This window comes from Macrobrachium nipponense, chromosome 21 (assembly GCF_015104395.2).
Source record: "Macrobrachium nipponense isolate FS-2020 chromosome 21, ASM1510439v2, whole genome shotgun sequence".
Taxonomy (NCBI): Eukaryota; Metazoa; Arthropoda; class Malacostraca; order Decapoda; family Palaemonidae; genus Macrobrachium; species Macrobrachium nipponense.
This window is the reverse complement of record NC_087212.1, coordinates 83,046,025-83,070,605: the sequence shown is the minus strand read 5'-3', so window position 1 is coordinate 83,070,605 and position 24,581 is coordinate 83,046,025.

The following is a 24,581-nucleotide window of genomic DNA, read 5'->3' as shown; positions in this document are numbered from 1 at the left end:
AACTGAGTTAGTTAGTCTGTGAGACTTGGATTATTATCTTTCCATTGTTAAATAAACATTATTTTTTTTATATAACTTTGACTCTCATTTTGATTACCTGTCAGAATGGAGAGAGAGGGGTTGGAGAGGAGAGAGAGAGAGAGAGAGAGACGAGAGAGAGAGAGAGAGAGAGAGAGAGAGAGAGAGAGAGAGAGCAGTTGCTGAGAGTAGAGAGAGAGAGAGAGAGAGAGAGAGGGGGTGTTACGAGTCGAGAGAGAGAGAAAGAGATTGATTGAGTGTATCAGTTTGCCTAGCGCTCAGGGTTTCACGTTTACCAAATAAAAACGAGATTAATATCTCGTTTACACACACACACACACACACACACACACACACACACACACACACACACATATATATATATATATATATATATAATGTATTGTTTTTATCCATGTTAATGATATGGTTATTTTACTGTAAATATTGCTGTTATCGTGTACGACAAGGAACACTCCAGTGACCCGTCCCTTTAACCCAACCCTATGATAGGATATGCAGAGAGAGAGAGAGAGCTTCAGAGAGAGAGAGAGAGAGAGAGAGAGAGAGAGAGAGAGAGATGAGAATGAGAATGCATTGCCAAGAAAGTTATTACTACTTTTCGCATTTCACACAAATAGCTCTAATATATATTTACTGTCTGGCACTGTATACAACATGTGTTGCACTCAGAATACTTCTTTTTCAGTTTATATCTAGAGTAACATAGGGCCTCCAAAGTCCTCAAACTTACAAACAGTGCAAGTACTATAGGGTTTACAATACCCCAAACAAATCGCACTATTAGAAACAAGGGGTCCAGCTAACCCCTATCAAAGCAACACTAATATATTTTTGGTGGTCTCTGGGACCCCAGGTTACTCACTTAAGTGGTAAAATAGGTCCTGAAAAGCACCTAACGCTCAACCTCTTCAAAGGTCACAAATGAAACTGATGATCGATATAATGACTTTCAGATCATTTATAGACTAAACAAGGATCATGAAGCACCAACAACAGAATTTTAGTTTTTCTAGGGGTCTTTTGGGCCCCAGGTTACCTATTCAGGGCTAACTTAAGAGAAGGAAAGGAATTTAATGAACCACTTTCATCATTAGGTATTATGCATTAATATCTTCATACATATGAATTATCTAAATTCTTATACTATTATTCCTCATCGTTGGTTGTATTAATATGTTACATATATTTACCACAATATAGAAATCCGTAAAACAGATAATATCAATAGGTTCTATTAGGAAAGCATGCGGCAACGTGAGCCACAAAATGCGGCTGCGGCTACCTCGGCTGCATTCATTTTTGGAAAGTGTGACCGCAGATTTTTTTGGCCGCATAGCAGACGAAAAAGCCCCACATCGGCAATACTTCGAGAGGCTGGTTATTATTCCTGTCAAGAAGTTGTCGTAGTGGTGAAGAATCTTTTGTAATCAGCTCTCTTATTGCTCAGTTTTCCTGTTGGGAAGCTGTAGTAGTGGTCAAGAATCTTTGTATCAGCTCTCTTTTTACTCTGTTTTCCTGTCTAGAAGTTGTAGTAGCTGTACAAAATCGATAATCAGCTCTCTTATTGCTCAGTTTTCCTGTCTGGAAGCTGTAGTAGTGGTCAAGAATCTTTGTAATCAGCTCTCTTTTTACTCTGTTCTCTTGTCTAGAAGTTGGTAGTAGCTGTACAAAATCTATGTAATCGGCTCTCTTTTTACTTTGTTTTCCTCTGGAAGTTGTAGTAGCTGTATTGAATCTCTGTAATCAGCTCTCATTTTTCTCTGTTTTCCTGTCTAGAAGTTGTAGTAGCTATGTCAAATCTTTGTAATCAGCTCTTTTTTTACTTTGTTTTCCTGTCTAGAAATTGTAGTAGCTTCGTCAAATCTTTGTAATCAGCTCTTTTTTTACTCTGTTTTCCTGTCTAGAAGTTGTAGTAGCTATGTCAAATCTTTGTAATCAGCTCTCTTTTTACTCTGTTTTCCTGTCTAGAAGTTGTAGTAGCTAAGTCGAATCTTTGTAATCAGCTCTTTTTTTACTGTTTCCTGTCTAGTCTTGTAGTAGCTTCGTAAGTCTTTGTATAGCTTCTCTTTTTTACTCTGTTTTCCTGTCTAGAATTGTAGTAGCTAAGCGAATCTTTGAATCAGCTCTCTTTTTACTCTGTTTCCTGTCTAGAATTAGAGTTATGTCAAATCTTTGTAACAGCTCTTTTTTTACTTTGTTTTCCTGTAAAAATTGTTAGTAGCTAAGTCGAATCAATCAGCTCTCTTTTTACTCTGTTTTCCTGTCTAGAAGTTGTAGTAGCTATGTCAAATCTTTGTAATCAGCTCTTTTTTTACTTTGTTTTCCTGTCTAGAAATTGTAGTAGCTAAGTCGAATCTTTGTAATCAGCTCTCTTTTTACTCTGTTTTCCTGTCTAGAAGCTTGTAGTAGCTAGTCAAAATAATCTAATCAGCTCTTTTTTTACTGTTTTCCTGTCTAGAAGTTGTAGTAGCTAAGTCGAATCTTTGTAATCAGCTCTCTTTTTACTCTGTTTTCCTGTCTAGAAGTTGTAGTAGCTATGTCGAATCTTTGTAATCAGCTCTCTTTTTACTCTGTTTTCCTGTCTAGAAGTTAGTAGTAGTCAAATCTGTAATCCAGCTCTTTTTTCGAATCTTTATGTAATCAGCTCTCTTTTTACTCTCCTGTCTAGAAGTTGTAGTAGCTAATGTCGAATCTTTGTAATCAGCTCTCTTTTTACTCTGTCCTGTCTTAGAAGTGAGTAGTAGCTATGTCGAAATCTTTGTAATCAGCTCTCTTTTTCGAATCTTTGTAATCAGCTCTCTTTTTACTCTGTTTTCCTGTCTAGAAGTTGTAGTAGCTAAGTCGAATCTTTGTAATCAGCTCTCTTTTTACTCTGTTTTCCTGTCTAGAAGTTGTAGTAGCTATGTCGAATCTTTGTAATCAGCTCTCTTTTTACTTTTTTCGTAAGAGTTCTAGTAGCTAATCGAACTTTGTAATCAGCTCTCTTTTTACTCTGTTTTCCTGTCTAGAAGTTGTAGTAGCTAAGTCGAATCTTTGTAATCAGCTCTCTTTTTACTCTGTTTTCCTGTCTAGAAGTTGTAGTAGCTATGTCGAATCTTTGTAATCAGCTCTGTACTCTGTTCCTGTCTAGAAGTTGTAGCTATGTCGAATGTAATCAGCTCTCTTTTTCTACTCTGTTTTCCTGTCCTAGAAGTTGTAGTAGCTATGTCGAATTTGTAATCAGCTCTCTTTTTGCTCTGTTTTCCTGTCTAGAATTCTAGTAGCTATGTCGAATCTTTGTGTAATCAGCTCTTTTTTTCGAATCTTTTACGTAATCAGCTTTTCTCTTTGTACTCTGTTTTCCTGTTAGAAGTTGGTAGTAGCTAGTAGAATCTTTGTAACAAAGCTCTCTTTTTAACCTGTTTTCCTTTGTCTAAGAAGTTGTAGTAGCTATGTCGAATCTTTGTAATCAGCCTCTTTTTCTTTTTTCGAATCTATGTATCAGTCTCTTTTACTGTTTTCCTGTCTAGAAGTTGTTAGTAGCTAAGTCGAATCTTTGTAAATCAGCTTTCTCTTTTTACTCTGTTTTCCTAATCTAAGAAGCTGTAGAGCTAGTCCGAATTTCTGTGTAATCCAGCTCTCTTTTACTGTTTTCCTGGTCTAGAAGTTGTAGTATCTAGTCGATCTTGGTAATCAGCTCTAAAATTTTTACTTGTTTCAAGTCTAGCGTTGTTTTATAGCTATGTTTCCAAATTCCTTTGTAATCAGCTCTCTTTTACTTTTCCTGTCTAAGAAGTTGTAGTAGCTATGTCGAAATCTTTGTAATCAGCCTCTCTTTTTATCCTTTGGTTTTCCTGTCTAGAAGTTGTAGTAGCTATGTCGAAAATCTTGGTTAATCAGCGCTCTTTTTACTCGTTTTTCTTCTAGAAAGTTTTGGTAGTAGGTATGTCAAAATCTTTGTAATAGCTCTCTTTTTTCGAAATCTTATGTAATCAGCTCTTCTTTTTACCTCTGTTTTCCTGTCTAGAAAAGTTGTAAGGTAGCTAAGTCGAATCTTTGTAATCAGCTCTCTTTTTACTCTGTTTTCCTGTCTCAGAAGTTGTAGTAGCTATGTCGAATCCCCTTGTAATCAGCTCTCTTTTTACTTCTGTTTTCTTGTTCTAGAAGAAGGTTGTAGTAGCTATGTCGAATCCTTGTAATCAGCTCTCTTTTTACTCTGTTTTCCTGTCTAGAAATGTAGTAGCTATGTCGAATCTTTGTAATCAGCTCTCTTTTTACTCTGTTTTCCTGTCTAGAAGTTGTAGTAGCTATGTCGAATCTCTGTAATCAGCTCTCTTTTTACTCTGTTTTCCTGTCTAGAAGTTGTAGTAGCTATGTCGAATCTTTGTAATCAGCTCTCTTTTTACTTTGTTTTCCTGTCTAGAAGTTGTAGTAGTTATGTCGAATCTCTGTAATCAGCTCTCTTTTTACTCTGTTTTCCTGTTTAGAAATTGTAGTAGCTGTGTCGAATCTTTGTAATCAGCTCTCTTTTTACTCTGTTTTCCTGTCTGGAAGCTGTAGTAGTGGTCAAGAATCTTTGTAATCAGCTCTCTTTTTACTTTGTTTTCCTGTCTAGAAATTGTAGTAGCTGTTCAAAATCGATGTAATCAGCTCTCTTTTTACTCAGTTTTCCTGTCTAGAAGCTGTAGTAGCTATTCTGAAACTTTGTAATCAGCTCTCTTTTTACTCAGTTTTCCTGTCTAGAAGCTGTAGTAGCTGTACAAAATCTTTGTAATTAGCTCTCTTTTTACTCAGTGATCCTGTCTGGAAATTGTAGTAGTGGTAATGAATCTTTGTAATCAGCTCTTTTTTTCCCACAGTGTTCCTGTCTGGAAGTTGTAGTAGCAGTACAGAATCTCTGTAATCAGCTCTCTCCTTACTCAGTGATCCTGTCTAGAAATTCTAGTAGTGGTAATAAATCTTTTTAACCCTTAAACGCCGACTGGACGTATTTTACTCGACAATTTTTTGTCTCTGGGTGCCGACTGGACGTATTTTACGTCGACATACAAAAGTTTTTTTAAAAAATTCGCGGAAAAAATACTTTAGGCCTACCAGCCGAAAACTCTTGAATCACGCGCCTTGGGGGATGCTGGGAGTTCACGGATCAAGGTGTTGTTTTGTTTACAATCGTTACGCAGGCGCGCAAGCGCGAATTTCTTTCTTGCCGCACTAAAAAATATCTGTGACACATCTCTGAAATTATTTCGTCACTTTGACATAATTTTTGTACCATTTCAAATTAGCCGTTACATAGAGTATTATATATGAAAATGTGCGCATTTTTATGTAGAATACAACAAAAAAATACTCATGATTGTAGCTTTTATCAGTTTTAAGATATTTTCATATAAATAACGATAAGTGCCAAAATTTCAACCTTCGGTCAACTTTGACTCTATCGAAATGGTCGAAAAACGCAATTGTAAGCTAAAACTCTTATATTTTAGTAATATTCAATCATTTACCTTAATTTTGCAACTAATTGGAAGTCTCTAGCACAATATTTCGATTTATGGTGAATTTATGAAAAAACTTTTTCCTTACGTCCGCGCGGTAACTCTTCCGAAAATAATCATACATGCGATTGTGGTAATGTTTGCACCATTTTAAATTAGCCGTTACATAAAGTTTTATATATGAAAATGTGCGCAATTTCATGCACAATACAACTAAAACAACCCATGGTTGTAGCTTTTATCAATTTTGAAATATTTTCATATAAAAAATGATAAGTGACAAATTTTCAACCTTCGGTCAATTTTGACTCTACCGAAATGGTCAAAAAACGCAATTGTAAGCTAAAACGCCTATATTCTAGTAATATTCAAGCATTTACCTTCATTTTTGCAACAAATTGGAAGTCTCTAGCACATATTTCGATTTATGGTGAATTTATGAAAAAAATAACATTTTCTTTACGTGAGTCGCGCGGGTAACTCTTCCGAAAAAATCATACGTGCGATTGTGGTAATGTTTGCACCATTTTAAATTAGCCGTTACATAACGTTTTATATATGAAAATGTGCGCAATTTCATGTATAATACAACAATAAATAGTTGAAGGTTGTAGCTATTCTCATTTTCGAAATATTTGCATATAAATCACGATAAATAGAAAAAAAACACGTTCGGTCAAATTTGACTCTACCGAAATGGTCGAAAAACGCAATTGTAAGATAAAACTCTTACAGTCTAGTAATATTCAGTCATTTTATCTTCATCGTGAAACAAATTCGAAGTCTCTAGCACAATATTTAAATTATGGTGAATTTTTAAAAAAAAACTTCCTTCCCTCCTGCGCGCGGATTCTCCGCCACAAATCTCCGAAATGCGTAAGTCCCATTCTCGGAATATTTGCTCCGTTTCATATTAGGCATTTCATAGAGTTTTATATATGAAAATGTGCGCAATTTCATGTAGAATAAAACGAAAAATATTTGAAAGTTGTAGCTTTTCTTATTTCCGAAATAATTGCATATAAAAAAATATATAGATAAAAAATTCGACATTCGGTCAAATTTAGCTCGTCAGATATGGTCGAAAACTGCATTTGTAAGCTAATATTCTTACAGTATAGTAATATTCAATCATTTGTCTTCATTCTGAAACATATTGGAAGTCTCTAGGCCACATATTTATTTATGGTGAATTTTTGAAAAAAATATGTGTTTACGTAAGCGCGTTACGAATTCATGCATTATTTTGTGATAATATTTTCTCTGTGTTGCTTTTATCGTTTTACAATGTGTTATATATCAAAATGATCGCAATTTAGTGCACATTACAACGAAAAAAAAAGTAACTTGTTACCTTCAACCGTTTTGCGCACAGGGCGCGATTTGAATACAATTATTATATGAAAATTTCGTTTTTTTGCGCTATCATATATCGCATTATTATATATGATAATGAATAATTTTTTTCATTTCTGATGGGTTGCATACTAAACTTCAAGCAATGACAAAAAAAAGGAGCCAAAAATGAACTCTTAATCTTGAAAAACTAAGCGCGCTGTGATTTTTTGAAAAAATATTTTTTCCGCTTACGCGCTCACTCTCAAACCCCTCCGGCATACGGGAGTCATTTTTTTATTTACCGCTCCGGCGTTTAAGGGTTAATAAGCTCTTTTTTTCCTCAGTGTTCCTGTCTGGAAGATGTAGTAGCTGTACTGAATCTGTGTAATCAGCTCTCTTTTTCCCCAGTTCCCCAATGTTCCTGTCTGGAAGCTGTAGTAGCTGTACAGAATCTATGTAATCAGCTCTCTTTTCCCCAGTGTTACTGTCGGAAGCTGTAGTAGCTGTACTGAATCTTTGTAGTCAGCTCTCTTTTTCCCCAGTGTTCCTGTTTGGAATTTGTAGTAGCTGTTCTGAATCTTTGTATTCAGCTCTCTTTTTACTCAGTGTTCCTGTCTGGAAGTTGTAGTAGCTGTACTGAATCTTTGTAATCAGCTCTCTTTTTACTCAGTATTCCTTTCATGAAGCTGTAGTAGCTGTACAGAATCTTTGTAATCAGCTCTCTTTTTCCCCAGTGTTCCTGTCTGGAAGTTGTAGTAGCTATACTGAATCTGTGTAATCAGCTCTCTTTTTCCCCAGTTCCCCAATGTTCCTGTCTGGAAGCTGTAGTAGCTGTACAGAATCTATGTAATCAGCTCTCTTTTTTCCCCTACAGTGTTACTGTCGGAAGCTGTAGTAGCTGTACTGAATCTTTGTAGTCAGCTCTCTTTTTCATAGTTCCTGTCTTGGAATTTGTAATAGCTGTTCTGAATCTTTGTATTCAGCTCTCTTTTTACTCAGTGTTCCTGTCTGGAAGTTGTAGTAGCTGTACTGAATCTTTGTAATCAGCTCTCTTTTTACTCAGTATTCCTTTCATGAAGCTGTAGTAGCTGTACTGAATCTTTGTAATCAGCTCTCTTTTTCCCCAGTGTTCCTGTCTGGAAGTTTGTTAGTAGCTGTACTGAATCTTTGTAATCAGCTCTCTTTTTCCCCAGTTCCCCAATGTTCCTGTCTGGAAGCTGTAGTAGCTGTACAGAATCTATGTAATCAGCTCTCTTTTCCCCAGTGTTACTGTCGGAAGCTGTAGTAGCTGTACTGAATCTTTGTGGTCAAGCATCTCTCTTTTACCCAGTCCCCACCCCCCAAATGTTCCTGTCTGGAAGCTGTAGTAGCTGTACAGAATCTATGTAATCAGCTCTCTTTTCCCCAGTGTTACTGTCGGAAGCTGTAGTAGCTGCACCGAATCTTTGTAATCAGCTCTCTTTTCCCCAGTGTTTCTGTCTGGAAGTTGTAGTAGCTGTACTGAGTCTTTGTAATCAGCTCTCTTTTTCCCCAGTGTTCCTGTCTGGAAGTTGTATTAGCTGTCATAAATCTTTGTAATCAGCTCTCTTTTTCCCAGTGTTCCTTTCTGGAAGCTGTAGTAGTTGTACTGAATCTTTGTAATCAGCTCTCTTTTTCCCCAGTGTTCCTGTCTGGAAGTTGTAGTAGCTGTATAGAATCTTTGTAATCAGCTCTCTTTTCCCCAGTGTTCCTGTCTGGATGTTGTAGTAGCTACACTAAGTCTTTGTAATCAGCTCTCTTTTTCCCCAGTGTTCCTGTCTGGAAGTTGTAGTAGCTGTCATAAATCTTTGTAATCAGCTCTCTTTTTACTCAGTGTTCTTTTTTGGAAGTTGTAGTAGATATACAGAATCTTTGTAATCAGCTCTCTTTCATATAGATTATATCTAATATATATATATATATATATATATATATATATATATATATATATATATATATATATATATATATATATATATAGAGCAATCAAATCCGTAATTAAATACGAGTGGGTATGTACGTTTGTTTATATGGTGTATGTATATTCATCTGCATCATGTGTATATGCCTACATAATCGACATGTAGGGCAAAAGTGTACACAATGTTTAAACGTGTCAGGTTTATGGCAAAATGAATAGAATTACATCGGTCAAAATGGCTATGAACAATTGGCACTTGTCATGCATAGCTGAATATATTTCATTGATAACGTGTGTACAGACATATCATAATTACAAAGTACATGAAACTTGTGTATTTAAGTACTTATTATAAATAGTTTTACATAGTAACAAGAAAGATGTGAGTATGAAATCAGTGGACCCATCGGTAATTGTCTCAGGCCTCTCTTCAATACGTAGTAGAGAATTCCATTAAGTTATACGGGGGGTGGGGGGGGGGGGGGGCAGGGGGGGGGGGGGGGGGCACTTCTAATCATATTAGGGTCAGTGTTATATATATATATATATATATATATATATATATATATATATATATATATAATATATATATATATATGTGTGTGTGTGTGTGTGTGTGTGTGTGCGTGTGTGTGTGTGTGTGATTTTTGTTTTTTGGCGGGATGCACTAATGAACACCCCCACACCCTTGATTCCCCCTTACAGACAATAGTCTCCTCACTACACAACTTTATATTTACGTTATCTGTAACCAGACTCTTGGATAAAAGGATATTTAAACCACTCAGATACCTTAACACCATATTTTCTAACTCAAAAATACTTAGCAAAACCAAAACACATATATAAAATAATCAAGCAAACCCGATAACAAAAATAAACCGACAACCTAACATAAACGACCTGACTAAGATTATACGATATAGTATATTCTGTTGGCCTTATAGGCGAATAGTGCCTGCAGCACTCCACACTAGTGCCACTTGAGCCACAGTACCGTGACCAAGGGTACTTTTATGTCAATCAGTATGATCCGCAGTCAATCTCTCAATACAAATTCGTTCCAGTCGTCAACTTCAGGAATATCAATCCTCCAAGAACGATTCCGCTATCAATTCCCAGGTCCAGCCATAGTCATCGTCATCAATATCAATCTTATATCCTTGTTCTCAATCTTCCACAATCAAGGTTCGTTCCGAGTCAATCGTACAATCCTCCAAGAACAATTAAATCCGTAATCCAATTCCACGCAATAGTCCGCAATCCAATGCAATAATTCAGGGAGATAAGACTTCTGCTGCAGCCAGAATAAAAAAAAAAAAAAAAAAAAAAAACACTCACTCGAAACACTCGCTATTGTACTAAGCTACAAAAACAAACAAAAAATAAACAACTACCTCAATTACACTCACAGTTGTTTCTATCACAAACTACCGTTCTATCAACCACCGCTTTCTCTCTTCTCTCTCTCTCTCTCTCTCTCTCTCTCTCTCTCTCTCTTCTCTCTCTCTCTCTCTTTTAACTGAAGAATTTGGCAACAGAAAATTCAATCCTCCACAGTGTGTACACACACACACACACACACACACACACACACACACACACATATATATATATATATATATATATATATGTATGTATATATATATATATATATATATATATATATATATATATATATATAATATATATATATATATATATATATATATATATATATATATATACAGGGTGTCTCAAAAAAATGTACTCACTCTAGAATTATTTATGGACATAGAGCGAAATGAAATAGCATCGATACATGAGACAAATGTGTTTGAAGAATCATGTTTGCGAATGTTCAAATTGATGACCATTATTGTCCAGACAACGCTGATAACGCGCACCAAGGGATTCGCAAACGTCGCGAAAACATGTCATTAGGGAATATCACGAGTGAGTACATTTTTTTTGAGACACCCTGTATATATATATATATATATATATAGATATATATATATATATATATATATATATATATATATATATATATATATAATATATATATGTATGTATAAGGATTTTGATCATCTAAATAATAATAATAATGATTTTAAACATAAACTAAGACAAGACAGCTTATGTTTTGGGCATTGACAAACAATTTACAAGTAAATTCCATATAATCATTTTAATACAAAACAAAGCTTAACTTATTCCAGTAGAAATGGTGTGAAATTCCTGTATATTCAGTCTAAATGTAGGGTTATGCGGATCGAGCTGTCGTTACTTATTGATTTCATAAATTCGGCAACGGACAGCAGAAAGGGTTTCATCTACAGCGAGCACATTCACTTTTAGTCATAACATAAGTTGTTTACAAAATGATGTAATCTTATAAGTCTATAATCGCTCTCCATAATCGGCCAACTGGATACGCTAATCCTCTCTGCCGTTCTGCTAGGTCAAGTAGGGAACAAACAATAAGTGATTGTAATTTACTTTCGCTGTGTTTATCTATACTCCCTGAAATAATGTAAAGGAATAATCGTTCACATGACGATATACTTCACTGATACTTTCAGTACAGGTGGCTTTATTCCATATGTACTTCAAAGGTATCCTCCACAAAAATATGTTTTCTATTTTATTGATATTTGTTTAGGAACCAAGCAAGGATTCATCTTTCATATACAGTAATTATCATCTACGTATATCGTTGCAATATTATTTGCTCAATTCATGAATATCATTTATCTAGGATGTAATCCTATTATCTTATTCAATTCTTTGTATGTATTTGTTTTACATATCAGAGCACAGAAAAAATATGTATACAAAACGTTTGCTTAATTTGCTATTAATGAATTTTCACAGGAAACTGAACTTTTATGCCATAAAAAAAAATCATTATGAGCTCCTTCTGGGACGTTTTTATCTGTGACTTTATTACCTGGATTCGTTATAGTGAACTGAACTGAACTGAACTACAGCTCCCTATCTTTGTTTATTGTCGGATCTGCGATAAACAGCAATTTGTCTTTTCTAACTTGCTATGGTAGTAACATCGTTTGTTACTGAAGCAGTTTAAGTTACCACAAGTGCAACAGACATTGCAGAATGAGGAGAGAAGTGTTATGCCATATATATATATACATATATATATATATATTATATATATATATATATATATATATATATATATATATATATATATATATATATATATATATATATTATATATATATCTATTTATAGTATATATATATAATATATATATATATATATATTATATGATATATATATATATATATATATATATATATATATATATATATATATAATATATATATATATATATATATATATATATATATCTATATATATATATATATATATATATATATATATATATATATATACTATGTTTACGTAGTATATATATATATATATATATATATATATACATAAATATATATATATCTTCTTCTTCTTCCCAGCTTGTTCCCATTTTTATATGGGGTCGCCGTTTCGGATGAGCCATTTCCATCTATTTCTATCTTGTGCTTCTGCCTCATCAATTCCCTTCTCATGTAAGTCTCCTCTCACACAGTCCTTCCATCTCTTTCTTGGTCTCCCTCTTTTATTCTTCCTTCCTTGCCACCTCCACCCCCCATAGTATATCCCTCCCAGCGTGGGTCCTCATCTCTCCTCAACAGGTGTCCATACCATCTCAGCCTCCCCTCCTGCACTTTCTTTGATACTTCCACCACCTTAGTTGACCCCTTTATGTAGTCATTTCTGATCCTATCCACTCTTGTTACCCCAGACATCCACCTAAGCATTTCTCTTTCTGCCACATCCATCTTCTTCTGCTCTGCTTTTCTCATGCTTGCTGTTTCCGTACCATACAGCATTGCTGTTCTTACCACCGTCTTGTGAAATTTTCCTTTTAACCTAAGCGGCACTCTTTTGTCACAAAGAACTCCCGAGGCCGCTCTCCAGTTGTTCCAGCCTGCCTGTACCCGCTGTTTTACTTCTTCTTCCATACATCCTCCAGCGTTAACAAAAGATCCCAAATACTTAAAACTTATCAAACTTCCCGTTATTTGCTCATCCACCAAGCTGCAATACTTTCTCTATCATCCCCTCAGTGGTGGTACACATATATTCTGTCTTGGATCTACTTATTCTCATTCCTCTGTCCTCCAGTACTTGTCTCCATCTTTCCAATTTCACTTCCAGATCTTCCCTGCTCTCTGCACACAGAACAATATCATCCGCATACAATATGTTCCATGGTACTGTCTCCCTTACTTCCTCTATTATAACATCCATCACTATGTTAAAGATAAATGGGCTCAGAGCCGACCCCTGGTGTAATCCTACTCTCACCTCAAAACCTTCTGTCTCCCCAACCAACTGCTCCTCACTCTGGTAAATACATTCCGGTACATCTTCTTGTATATATACTAGTAATATATATTAATATATATATATAATTATATATATGTATAATCTTATGTATATATATATTGTATATATAATATATGGCATAACACTTCTCTCCTCATTCTGCAATGTCTGTTGCACTTGTGGTAACTTAAACTGCTTCAGTAACAAACGATGTTACTACCATAGCAAGTTAGAAAAGACAAATTGCTGTTTATCGCAGATCCGACAATAAACAAAGATAGGGAGCTGTAGTTCGTTATAGTGAACTGAACTGAACTGAACTACAGAAAATAAAATAAATTAAAATAATTAATAATAATAAACAAATAAAAATAAATGAATAAATAAAATTTATTACATTTGATTAACCAGAAAATATATTTTTCGACCTTTGAAATCAGAGGAAGAGAATAAGAAATGCTAAAAATTATTTTTGGTCCTATTTTACACATCTAGAATTGTGGTGTTGTTTTTTATTTTTATATTTAAAAAGTTTTAATATACGCTAGGATAAACGTTCTGCTTTCCAATGGTACCACTTTAGTCATGATAAAAAAATACAGGGGTAAAAATAGAGAGCATTTTGTGGGAACTTTCAATGCGTCTAACTCTTCAACTGTCCACCAACGGGTAAGGTACCAAGACCGGAACGTAAACAAGAGGTTCGGCCCGTCCGGACCGAAGAGGGTAAATTAAATTATAAATAAATGAATAAATATAAATAGATAAATAAAGATAAATGAAGTAATAACAATAAATAACAATATATAAAAATTAATGATACTAAATGAATAAATAAATATAAATAAATAAAGTGAAAATAAATAAATAAAAAAAATTAATATACATAAAAACAAAATAAATAAATTAATAAATAAATAGAATAAATAAATAAATAAAAATGAATAAATAAACAAAATTAATAAATCGATAAATAAAATTGAATAAATAAATAAATGAAATAAATTAATGAAAATAAAATAAATAAATAAACAAATAAATAAGAACACATAAATAAATAAATAAATAATATCAATAAAAAATAAATAAATAAATATATATAAACAAAAAATAAAAAATTAAAATAAATAATTAAATATACATTAATAGAAATAAATAATTAATAAAAATAAATAAATATATAAAAATAGAAAATAACTAAAAACAAATACATAAATGAAAACAAATAAATATAGATAATAATAAATAAACATAACATAAATAAATAAATAAAAGTAAGTAAAAAGGATAGATAAATAAAAATAAATAAATAAGTGAATAAATAAATAAAAATAAGTAAATAAAAATAAACAAAAAATAGTAATAAATAAAAAAAATAGATAAATCACAATAAATGTATATAATTAAATAGTAATAAAAAAATAATCAATAATAACAAATAAACATTAATAAATAGAAAATGAATGAAAATAAATAAAAATAAATAAATAAATATAAATATATGACAATAAAAAGAAATGAAAATATTATTAAGATAAATAAGAATAAATAAATAAATAAAAATAAATAAAAACAAGTAAATGGATAAATAAGAAAAAAATAAAATAAATAAAAATAATTAATAATAATAAACAAATACAAATAAATGAATGAATAATGATAAAAAATAAATAAATAGGGAATAAAATAAATGAAAATAAATAATGAAAAAAATAAATAAAAATTAATAAATAAGCAAATAAATAATAATAAATAAAAATAGATAAATTATTAAAAATATATATATTAAGATAAAAAGTAAACTAAAACATTAAAATAGATAAATAAATAAAAACTAATGCATAAAAATAATTAAATAAATAAAAACAAATATATAAATAAAAATATATAATAATGAATATATAAAAAAGATAAATAAGAATAAACAAATACATAAATAAAAATGTATAGATAAATAAAATAAAAATAATTAAATAAATAAATAAATAAATAAAAATAGATAAATAAATAAAATTCTAAAAACAAATATATATAGATAAATAAGAATAAATAATTACACAAATAAGAATAAATATTAAACAATAGAAATAAATAAATAAATAAATAAATAAATAAATAATAAAAGCATATAAACATAAATAAATAAATTAAAATAAATGAAAAAGAAAAATAAATAAATAACCAAATAAATAAAAAACAAATTAATTAAAAAAATAAAAAAAATATATATAAAATAAATGAAAATAAATCAAAGAATGAAAATAAAAACAAATAAAAATAAATAAATATATAAATGAATCAAACAAATAAATAAGTAAAAATAAGTACAAATAAATAAAAAAAATAATACACAAATAAAAAATTAAAAAAATTAAAAATTCCATAAATAAAAAAATAAATATAAATAAATAATAAATAAAATAGATAAATTAAAATAAAAAATATATGAATAAACAAAAACAAATAAACTGAATAAAAATGAAATGAAATAAGTAAAAGTAAAATAGTATAAATAAATAAATAAAGATAAAAATAAATAAAAAATCAAATAAATAAAAAAATAAAAATAAATAAAATAAATATAAATAAATAAATAAATAGTAGATGAATTAAATGGAATAAGCAAAAAATAAAAAAAGCCAATAAAATAAAGACATAAAAACTAAAATAAATAAAAATAAATAAATAAATAAATACAAATAAAAAAAAATAACTAGAGAATTGAAATGAAATAAAGAAATAAATTAAAAACGCCAAATAAATAAAGATAAAAAATAAAATTAAATTAAATAAAAAAAGTTAATAACTAAATATAAAACAAAATAAATAATAAATTAAATAAATTAGACAGGTAAATAAATAAATAAATAAATAAAAGCTAAATAAAGAAATTGAAAAATTGAAAAAATAAATAACAATCAAATAGAATAAATAAATAAACTAAAATGAAAATAAAAAATAAATGAATAATAAAAACAAATAAATAAATAAAATAAATAAAATAAAAAACAATAAATGTAAAAAAATAAATAAATAAAAAATAATAAATCTGGAAAATAAACAAAAATGGGAAATAAAATAAGATTGAGTAAAAATAAGTAAATAAATAAAAATAATTTTAAAAAATGAAAATAAAAAAATAAATAGATAAAATAAATAAAAAAATAAAAAATTAATAAAAAAATAAAATAAATTGAAAAGAAAAATAAGTAACAAAGGTCAATAAAAATAACTAGACTAAGAAATAAAATAAAAGATAAATAAAAATTAAAAAAAAAAAGATTAAAAAAGAAAAAATAAATGTAAATAAATAAAAAAAAAATATGTAAATAGAATTATAAAACCTAAAAATAAAAATAAATAATTCTAAAAATGAATAAACGAAAATAAATAAATGAATATATTTGAAATAAAATAAATAAACAAATAAAAAAGAAATAAATAGAAATAAATAAATAAATAAACAAAAATAAATAAGTAAATATATAATAAATGAAAAAAATAAAGTAAAAAATAAATAAAAATAAAAATAAATAAATAAGCAAATAAATAAGTAAAAATATATAAAAATAAGTAAAATAAAATAGATAAATAAATGAAATAAATAAAAATAAATGAATAAATAAATAACAATAAGAAAAGATAAATAATAAAAAATTAAATATAAATAATTAATTAAAATAAATAAATAAAAGTAAATAAACAAGTAAAAATAAATAAATAATAAATAAATAAAAATAAAATAAACAAATATAAATAAAGTATAAAACTAAGTAAGCAAATAAATAAATAGATAAAAATAAAAAAATAATAAAAATGAATAAGAAATAAGTAAATAAAAAAATAGATAAATAAATAAATAAATAAATAAATAGAAATTAGTAAAATAAATAGATCAAATAAATGAATAAATAGAAATTAGTAAATAAACAGATCAAATAAATAAATAAATAAAAATACATAAATAAATATGAATAAATAAATAAATAAATAAAAATAAATACAATAAATCTAAATAAATAAATAAAAGTAATAAACAAATAAAAATAAATAAATAATAATAAATAAATAATAAATAAATAAAATAAAATAAACAAACAAATATATAAATAAGTAAATAAAAATAAGTAAAGCAAATAAATAAATAAATGAAAATAAAAAAATAATAAAAATGAATAAGAAATAAGTAAATAAAAAAAAATAGATAAATAAATAAATAAATATTAGAAATTAGTAAATAAATAGATCAATAAATGAATAAATAGAAAATAGTAAATAAATAGATCAAATAAACAAATAAATAAAAATGCATAAATACATAAATAAATATGAATAAATAAATAAATAAATAAAAATAAATACATAAATCTACAAAAAAATAAAAATGAACAAAAAAAATAAAATAAATAAATAAATAAATAAAAATCATATTAAAATAAAACAAATAAATAAATAATAAAAAAATAAAAAAACAAAAATAAAAATAAAAATAAATAATTATATAAATATAAATATTAAATTAAATAAAAAATAAATATGATATATATATAAATATATAAAACTGAATAAATAAATAAGAATAAATAAACTCAATTAATCAATCAAAATAGATAGATAGATTAAAAAATAAAATAAATAAATAAATTTTGAAAATAAATAAATTAAGGTAAAAGACGAAATAAAAATGAATAAATAAAATAAATTAATGAGAAATAAAAAGAAGTTAATAAATAAAAAAATAAATAAAAATTTTAAAAAAATAAATAAATAAAAATTTTAAAATGAATTAAATAAAAAACAATAAATAAATTAAATAAAAATATTCAAATAAGTGAAATAAAATAAGTTAAAAAAAATAAATAAAAATATTCAAATAAGTGAAATAACATACGTAAAAAATGAATGAACAAATAAATAAAAATAAAAATAAATAAATAGATAACTAACAATAAAAAATAAATAAATAAAAATAAATATAGTATAACTAACAAAAAAAAAAATAAAAAAAACTAAATAATTCAATAAAAATAAATGAATAAATTAAAATATATATATATATAAATAAGACAAATGAATAAATAAATAAATAAAGAGTAAAACAAAAGTAATTGTAAGCCAATATGCCACAGTAAATAAAAGAAAAAAAAGAAAAAAAAGCAAGGCCCATAAGAACAACTATTTTTGCCAATTGGGAATAAATACCCAGCCAGTGACTGACCTTTTTCAGGAATAAGCAGACGACTCACACGTGAGCTATGTTACAATGGAAAATGAACCGGCAAATGATTAGTTTTTACAATGTCTATATTCTGATTCTGATCATGATTATTGTTCTTTTACGAAATCCTCATTTGGTTATATTGTGTGCAAAACATTATTGAAACGTACATATCCTTATAATACGTCCAATGGCTGCTTCTCCAACTAGAAAGAAAAAGACACCGTTTTCCTTTGCTATGTCAAACATTCTTGTTAGTGCTGTTCACTTCTTTTTATCATCAATGTTCCTGCTTAGCTATCATATAACCTGCAACATAAATTGCTTCAGACATAATTCGTTTATAAATGTCATGATTTCTTTACATTATCTTTGATAACTGCTACAGTTACTCCAGATGTTTTAATCAGTCATGCTATATCTCTACCAATGATTTTCCTACTTGACCAAAATATAAATTGCAGCATTATTTGCATCGAATATGATTATTCATTTTTTTTAGAGTTCTATATAAAAGTTTTTCCCCTTGAATTATCTGTGATAACTGCCATAGTTACACTAAAAAGTTTCATTTCAGCAAGTACGCTGCACATTTGAAACTGTAATTATGTCTACTTATATTAGTATTGAACATTTTGTGCTTTTTTGTTGCAGTGATTTTAAAAACGTTTTTTCCCGAAAGAATCGACTTGTACAATACCAGAATGTTGGGTGTACAGTGATATGCAGACGAGATATGAGGCTTCCAATTAGACGTCTAAGGATTGCCTTCCCTCTTTTGACCCCTAGACCCCAAGATTTCTCTGGATGGTCGAGTTGCAGAAAATTTCTAATACAATTTCGAGGTGGCTGAAATTGAAGTCGAAGAAAGACTGTGCACTCGTCTTTTCACGACATGGGCCTTTTCAGTAGAGGACCAAAACCAAGCTAATAATGTAACAAAAAATAAGGACCTAGGCCTATAAGTGGATCGAGAATCATTCAGCTCAAGCACTTTCCAGAGAAATGAAGCCAAACGGTAAGTTCAACCAGCATTCGTGAAAGCATTCCAGGTACTAAAAACTTCTCAGGAATAGAGGGAAAAATCAAAATGATTTGCCTGCAGAACCCTTGAAATGACAGCGCCAACTGAACCATTTCATGATGACCTGTCTGACCCCTGTAAGTGTTCGATGGATACAATATTACATCGAGAACGATAACAAATTGATGCCTTCAAACTGTGCTATCAGATTTGGCAATTTCCAAAAACCAATAGATTTGGAACCTGACACTTTGAGTACTGAGTTTGAACGTATTTGTTGCAGTTTTCTTTTGATTACTTTGGTGTTCTTGAAAAAATAATCACATCCTTACAAATATAATGGCGTATTGCAATTCACCTACTCCTGAGTGCTTTGAATTCTGGTTAGAAAACCGGGAATCTCTCTCTCTTCTCTCTCTCTCTCTCTCTCTCTCTCTCTCGTAGAACAATACATATAATCTACTTATATTTCCAAAAGGACTTAGACAAAGTTCCACACAAGAATCTAATGACAAAGTTAGACCTTTAGGAATTGTAGGAGAAATAGCAGACTGGATCAAAGACTGGCTAATTAATAAAAAAAACTGAAAGATAAGAGACACAAGGAATAAACTGCCATCAGAAGTTGTAAACTTCTGGTGAAGAAGAGTTCAAAAGAAAGATAGACAAAATCATTAGAATACTGTGAATGAGTTGTAAAACCTACTCCTAGAGATAAGTGAGCACATGATGTCTCCTCGGATGGACTACTAAGTCTTTGAGGCATCCTAATCCTTGTAACTCCTGGTATTTCACACACTCTCTCTCTTTCTCCCTCTCCCCAGACGGAAAACAATAGAGTATGGTATTTAGAGCAATTGATGTAAGAGCAGAAGTATATTATGAACTTTCACATACGTGGGGTATTAATCCAAATTTAACCTACTATGATCAACCAGCTAAATTTAACCTATTTAACAAAATAGGCACAAAAATTTAAAAAATAATAAAAAATAGATAAATGAAAATGAATACAAATAAATAAAATAAATAAAACTTAAAAGAAAAAAATAATAAAAGTAAAAAAATAAATGAATAATTAAATAAATAAATAAATAAAAGTAAATAAGAATAAATAAAAGTATAAATAAGTGAAAATAAATATATAAATAAATATGTAAAAATAAAGAAATAAAAAAAATAAATAAAAATAAAAATAAATAGATAAATAAATAAAAGTTATTAATAAAAATAAATAAAAAAGGATAGATAAAAATAAATAAATAAATGAAATTAAATAAATAAAAAATATAAAAAAATTAATAAAATTAAATGAAAAAATAAATAAAAATAGTTATAAGATAATTAATAAATAATAATAAACAAATAAGTAACATAAGCAAAAATAAATCAAATTAAATAAAAATAAATAAATAAAAAATAAATAAAAATGAATGAATAAATAAAATATAAATAATAAATAAATATGTATATAAATAAATAAATAAATGAAAATAAATAAATAAACAAAAATAAAAGATCAAAAATAGAAAATAAATGAAAATAAAAATAAAATTGAACTAAAAAAATAAATAAAACTAAACGTAAATAAAATAAATAAATATTAAACAAATGAACAAATAATAAAAAAATAAATAACAAAATAAGAATAGGTAAATAAATAAAAAATAAAAAATTAAGAACAGATAAATTAATTAAACAAAAAAAAAAAATAAAAATAAAAGAATAGATGAATAAATAAAAAAAAAAAAATAATAAATAAAAAAATTAATAAATATAATTATTATAAGAATAAATAAATACAATTAGATAAGTAAAAAATAACAATAAACTAAATAAATAAAAATAAAAAAAAAGAAATTAAAAATAAGTAAGTAAATAAACTAGTATATAAAAAATAAAAATAAATAAATATATGGAAAATACAAAAAAATAAATGCAAAAATAAATAAATGAAATAAAAAAGAAAAATAAATGAATAAATAAAAAAAGATAAAATATCAACAAATGAAAATAAAAAATAAAAAAATAAATAAAAATAGAAATAAATAAATAGATAAAAAATAAATAATGACAATTGAATAAATAAATAATAAGTAAAAATACACAAATAAATAAAAAAATGAAATAAAATAGATAAATGAATAAAATTAAATAAATAAATGAATGAATAAATAAATAAAAAAAAATTAATAAATAAATAAATAAATAAATAAATAAATATATATAAATAAATAGGTAAAAGAGTAAATAAAAATGATAAATAATAAATATAAAATAAAAACAATTAATATAAATAAATAAAATAAAATAAATAATAAAAAATAGAAAACATATAAATAAATTAAAAATAAATAAAAACAAATAAATAAATAATAAAATATAAAAAACTAATAAATAAATAAAAAACATACATATAAAGATAAATAAATAAACAAAAATTAAATGAATAAAAAATAAAAAAATAATTAAATAATAAATAAATATAAATAGATAAATAAATAGATATAAAATAAAATATAAACATGAATTTAAATAATTATTAAATTAATAAATAAATGAAAAATATGATAACATAAATAAATATAAAATGAATGAATAAACTAAATAAATAAATAAATACATGATAATAACTAAAAATAAATAAATGAATAAAATTGAATAAAATAGAAATATATGAAAATAAATATAATACAATAATAAAAAAAAATAAGCAAATAAACAAATTAATAAGATAATGAATAAATAAATATAAATGAATAAACAAAATATATATATATATATATATATATATATATATATATATATATATATATATATATATATATATATATATATATATATATATATATATATATATATATATATATATATATGTAACTCTAAGCCAGCATAAATATTCTGTAAAAACTGGGCAAACATCTTATGCAATATTCATTCATTTAAATGAAAACAACCACCGAATAAATTGGGTTGGTAGTTCAGTAATTGCAAGGTCAAGAGATGTCTTATCACGAAATCTTTTAGAATCTGCTTTAATACAACTTACTTTTCATTGTAATTTCAATGTTAGTCGTGGCCTTTTTCATTTAGACCCTTGTATCTGTAACATGTTTAAGAATGACCTCAAAGATATAATTACTGACTTAAATAAAAATCAGTTGCCTTTGAGTTATTATTTTTGTTGTAATGTATGTCTGACATGTATTGTGAATATGGTTTTGTTTACCCAAGTTCTGAATAGCTGTCATCTATAATCCTTTAATTGTTTTGAAATTGTATCTGAAATGATTGTCTTAAACCTTTAATTGCACCCATTGTTTATGCTTGTTTGGGAAGGTTTCTTATCTTCCAGGTGTGTCGGATTCTAGGTACTGATCTCTTTATAATCCCTATCTGTCAGTTATACGAATCTTCTTGTATTGTCTTTCTGTATGTATGCCAGTCTCTGCTCAGTAAAGGACGTTTAACGTCGAAAGATCTTGCAGATCCTCCTTCGCTTATTTTTCCTTCGTGGCATATATCTTTATTTATGGATTTATTCACGTTCCTACTTTCGTGATTCGGTTATACATATATATAGGATATATATATTATATATATACATATATATATATATATATTATATATATATATATATATATATATATCGAATATATAATATATATATAGATATATATATGATATATATATCCTATATATATATATACTATATATATATATATATATATATATATATATATATATATATATCTATATATTATATTTATATAGATATAATATATATATAAGAATATATATATATATATATATATATATATAGATATCTATATATATCTATATATATATATATATATATATATATATATATATATACACACACACACATATATATATATATATATATAGTATAGATATAATGTAATTAATATATATAGCAGGCTGCATGGATAGGAAGAACAGTCAGCGCATCAAGAAAATTGTTCCATCACTCAACAACCATTCAACCTCTACCGCCGCTGTACTACATGGATGGCCTCGTACCCTCCCCCGATTTCTTTTGACTTCCTAACCTTGTTTACTCGTCTTTAGCTTTCATCCTTTAGACTTTACTGCTAAAGGTCATCTATTTTTTGTATTGGCATTGTCATTTTTCAATCTTTAAAGCAATTTTCATTTTGTAAACTCTATTGTAAGTTTTAATTTGTGTTACTTCTTATTTTTGTGTCTTTTTAGCCAGAAAAGATGGGATATGAGTGATCCCGAAGCGCCGCTCATGAATTGTCAATGATGATCAGCTGATTGTTCTTCCTGTCCACCCATCGTCATACTATGAGATTCTTTTGGCCTAGCTTCCCCTCTATATAAGATATATATATATATATATATATATATATATATATATATATATATATACATACATATATATATATATATATATATATATATATATATATATATATATATATATATAAATATATATATATATATATATATATATATGTCAGATGAAAAGAGGGGCAACGATTAATAATATGTTTAAAGGGCCAATGTATAACACAACACACACACACACACACACACACACACACACACACATATATATATATATATAATATATATATATATATAGGTATCTATATACATATATATTTCAAATTTTTGTGTTGTGTTAATTCCATTATGAAGTGTGGTTTTTTATATGTGCATGTCTGCTGTTTCTTTTTTTCGCATTTTGGTGGTGCATTTAATTATCTTTATGTATTGTATGTTTTCGTGTTTTGCATTCAAAATTTTGTTTGATTAACTTAGGTGTTTCTTAGTGATTTACAATTGTATACTTGATTTATTTAACACTCGTAAATTGATTTTAATTGACTTACATTTCTTTTGAAATCATAATTGTTTCTTAATAGTTAGAATTTTACCTGAATAATTTAATTTCTTGATTAATTAATTTTCTTGATAAATTAATTTAGATTTAATTTTCTTTAATAATTAACTCAACAAATAATAAAACTTTGTGTTGTTTTCAAGTGATAGTAAATTTCCATGAGATTGAGAATTTCACTTACAAATTTTGAATTAAAGAAATTGATTAAACGTTTTACAACAATGTTTCATTTATTAACCACCAGTGATAGAATT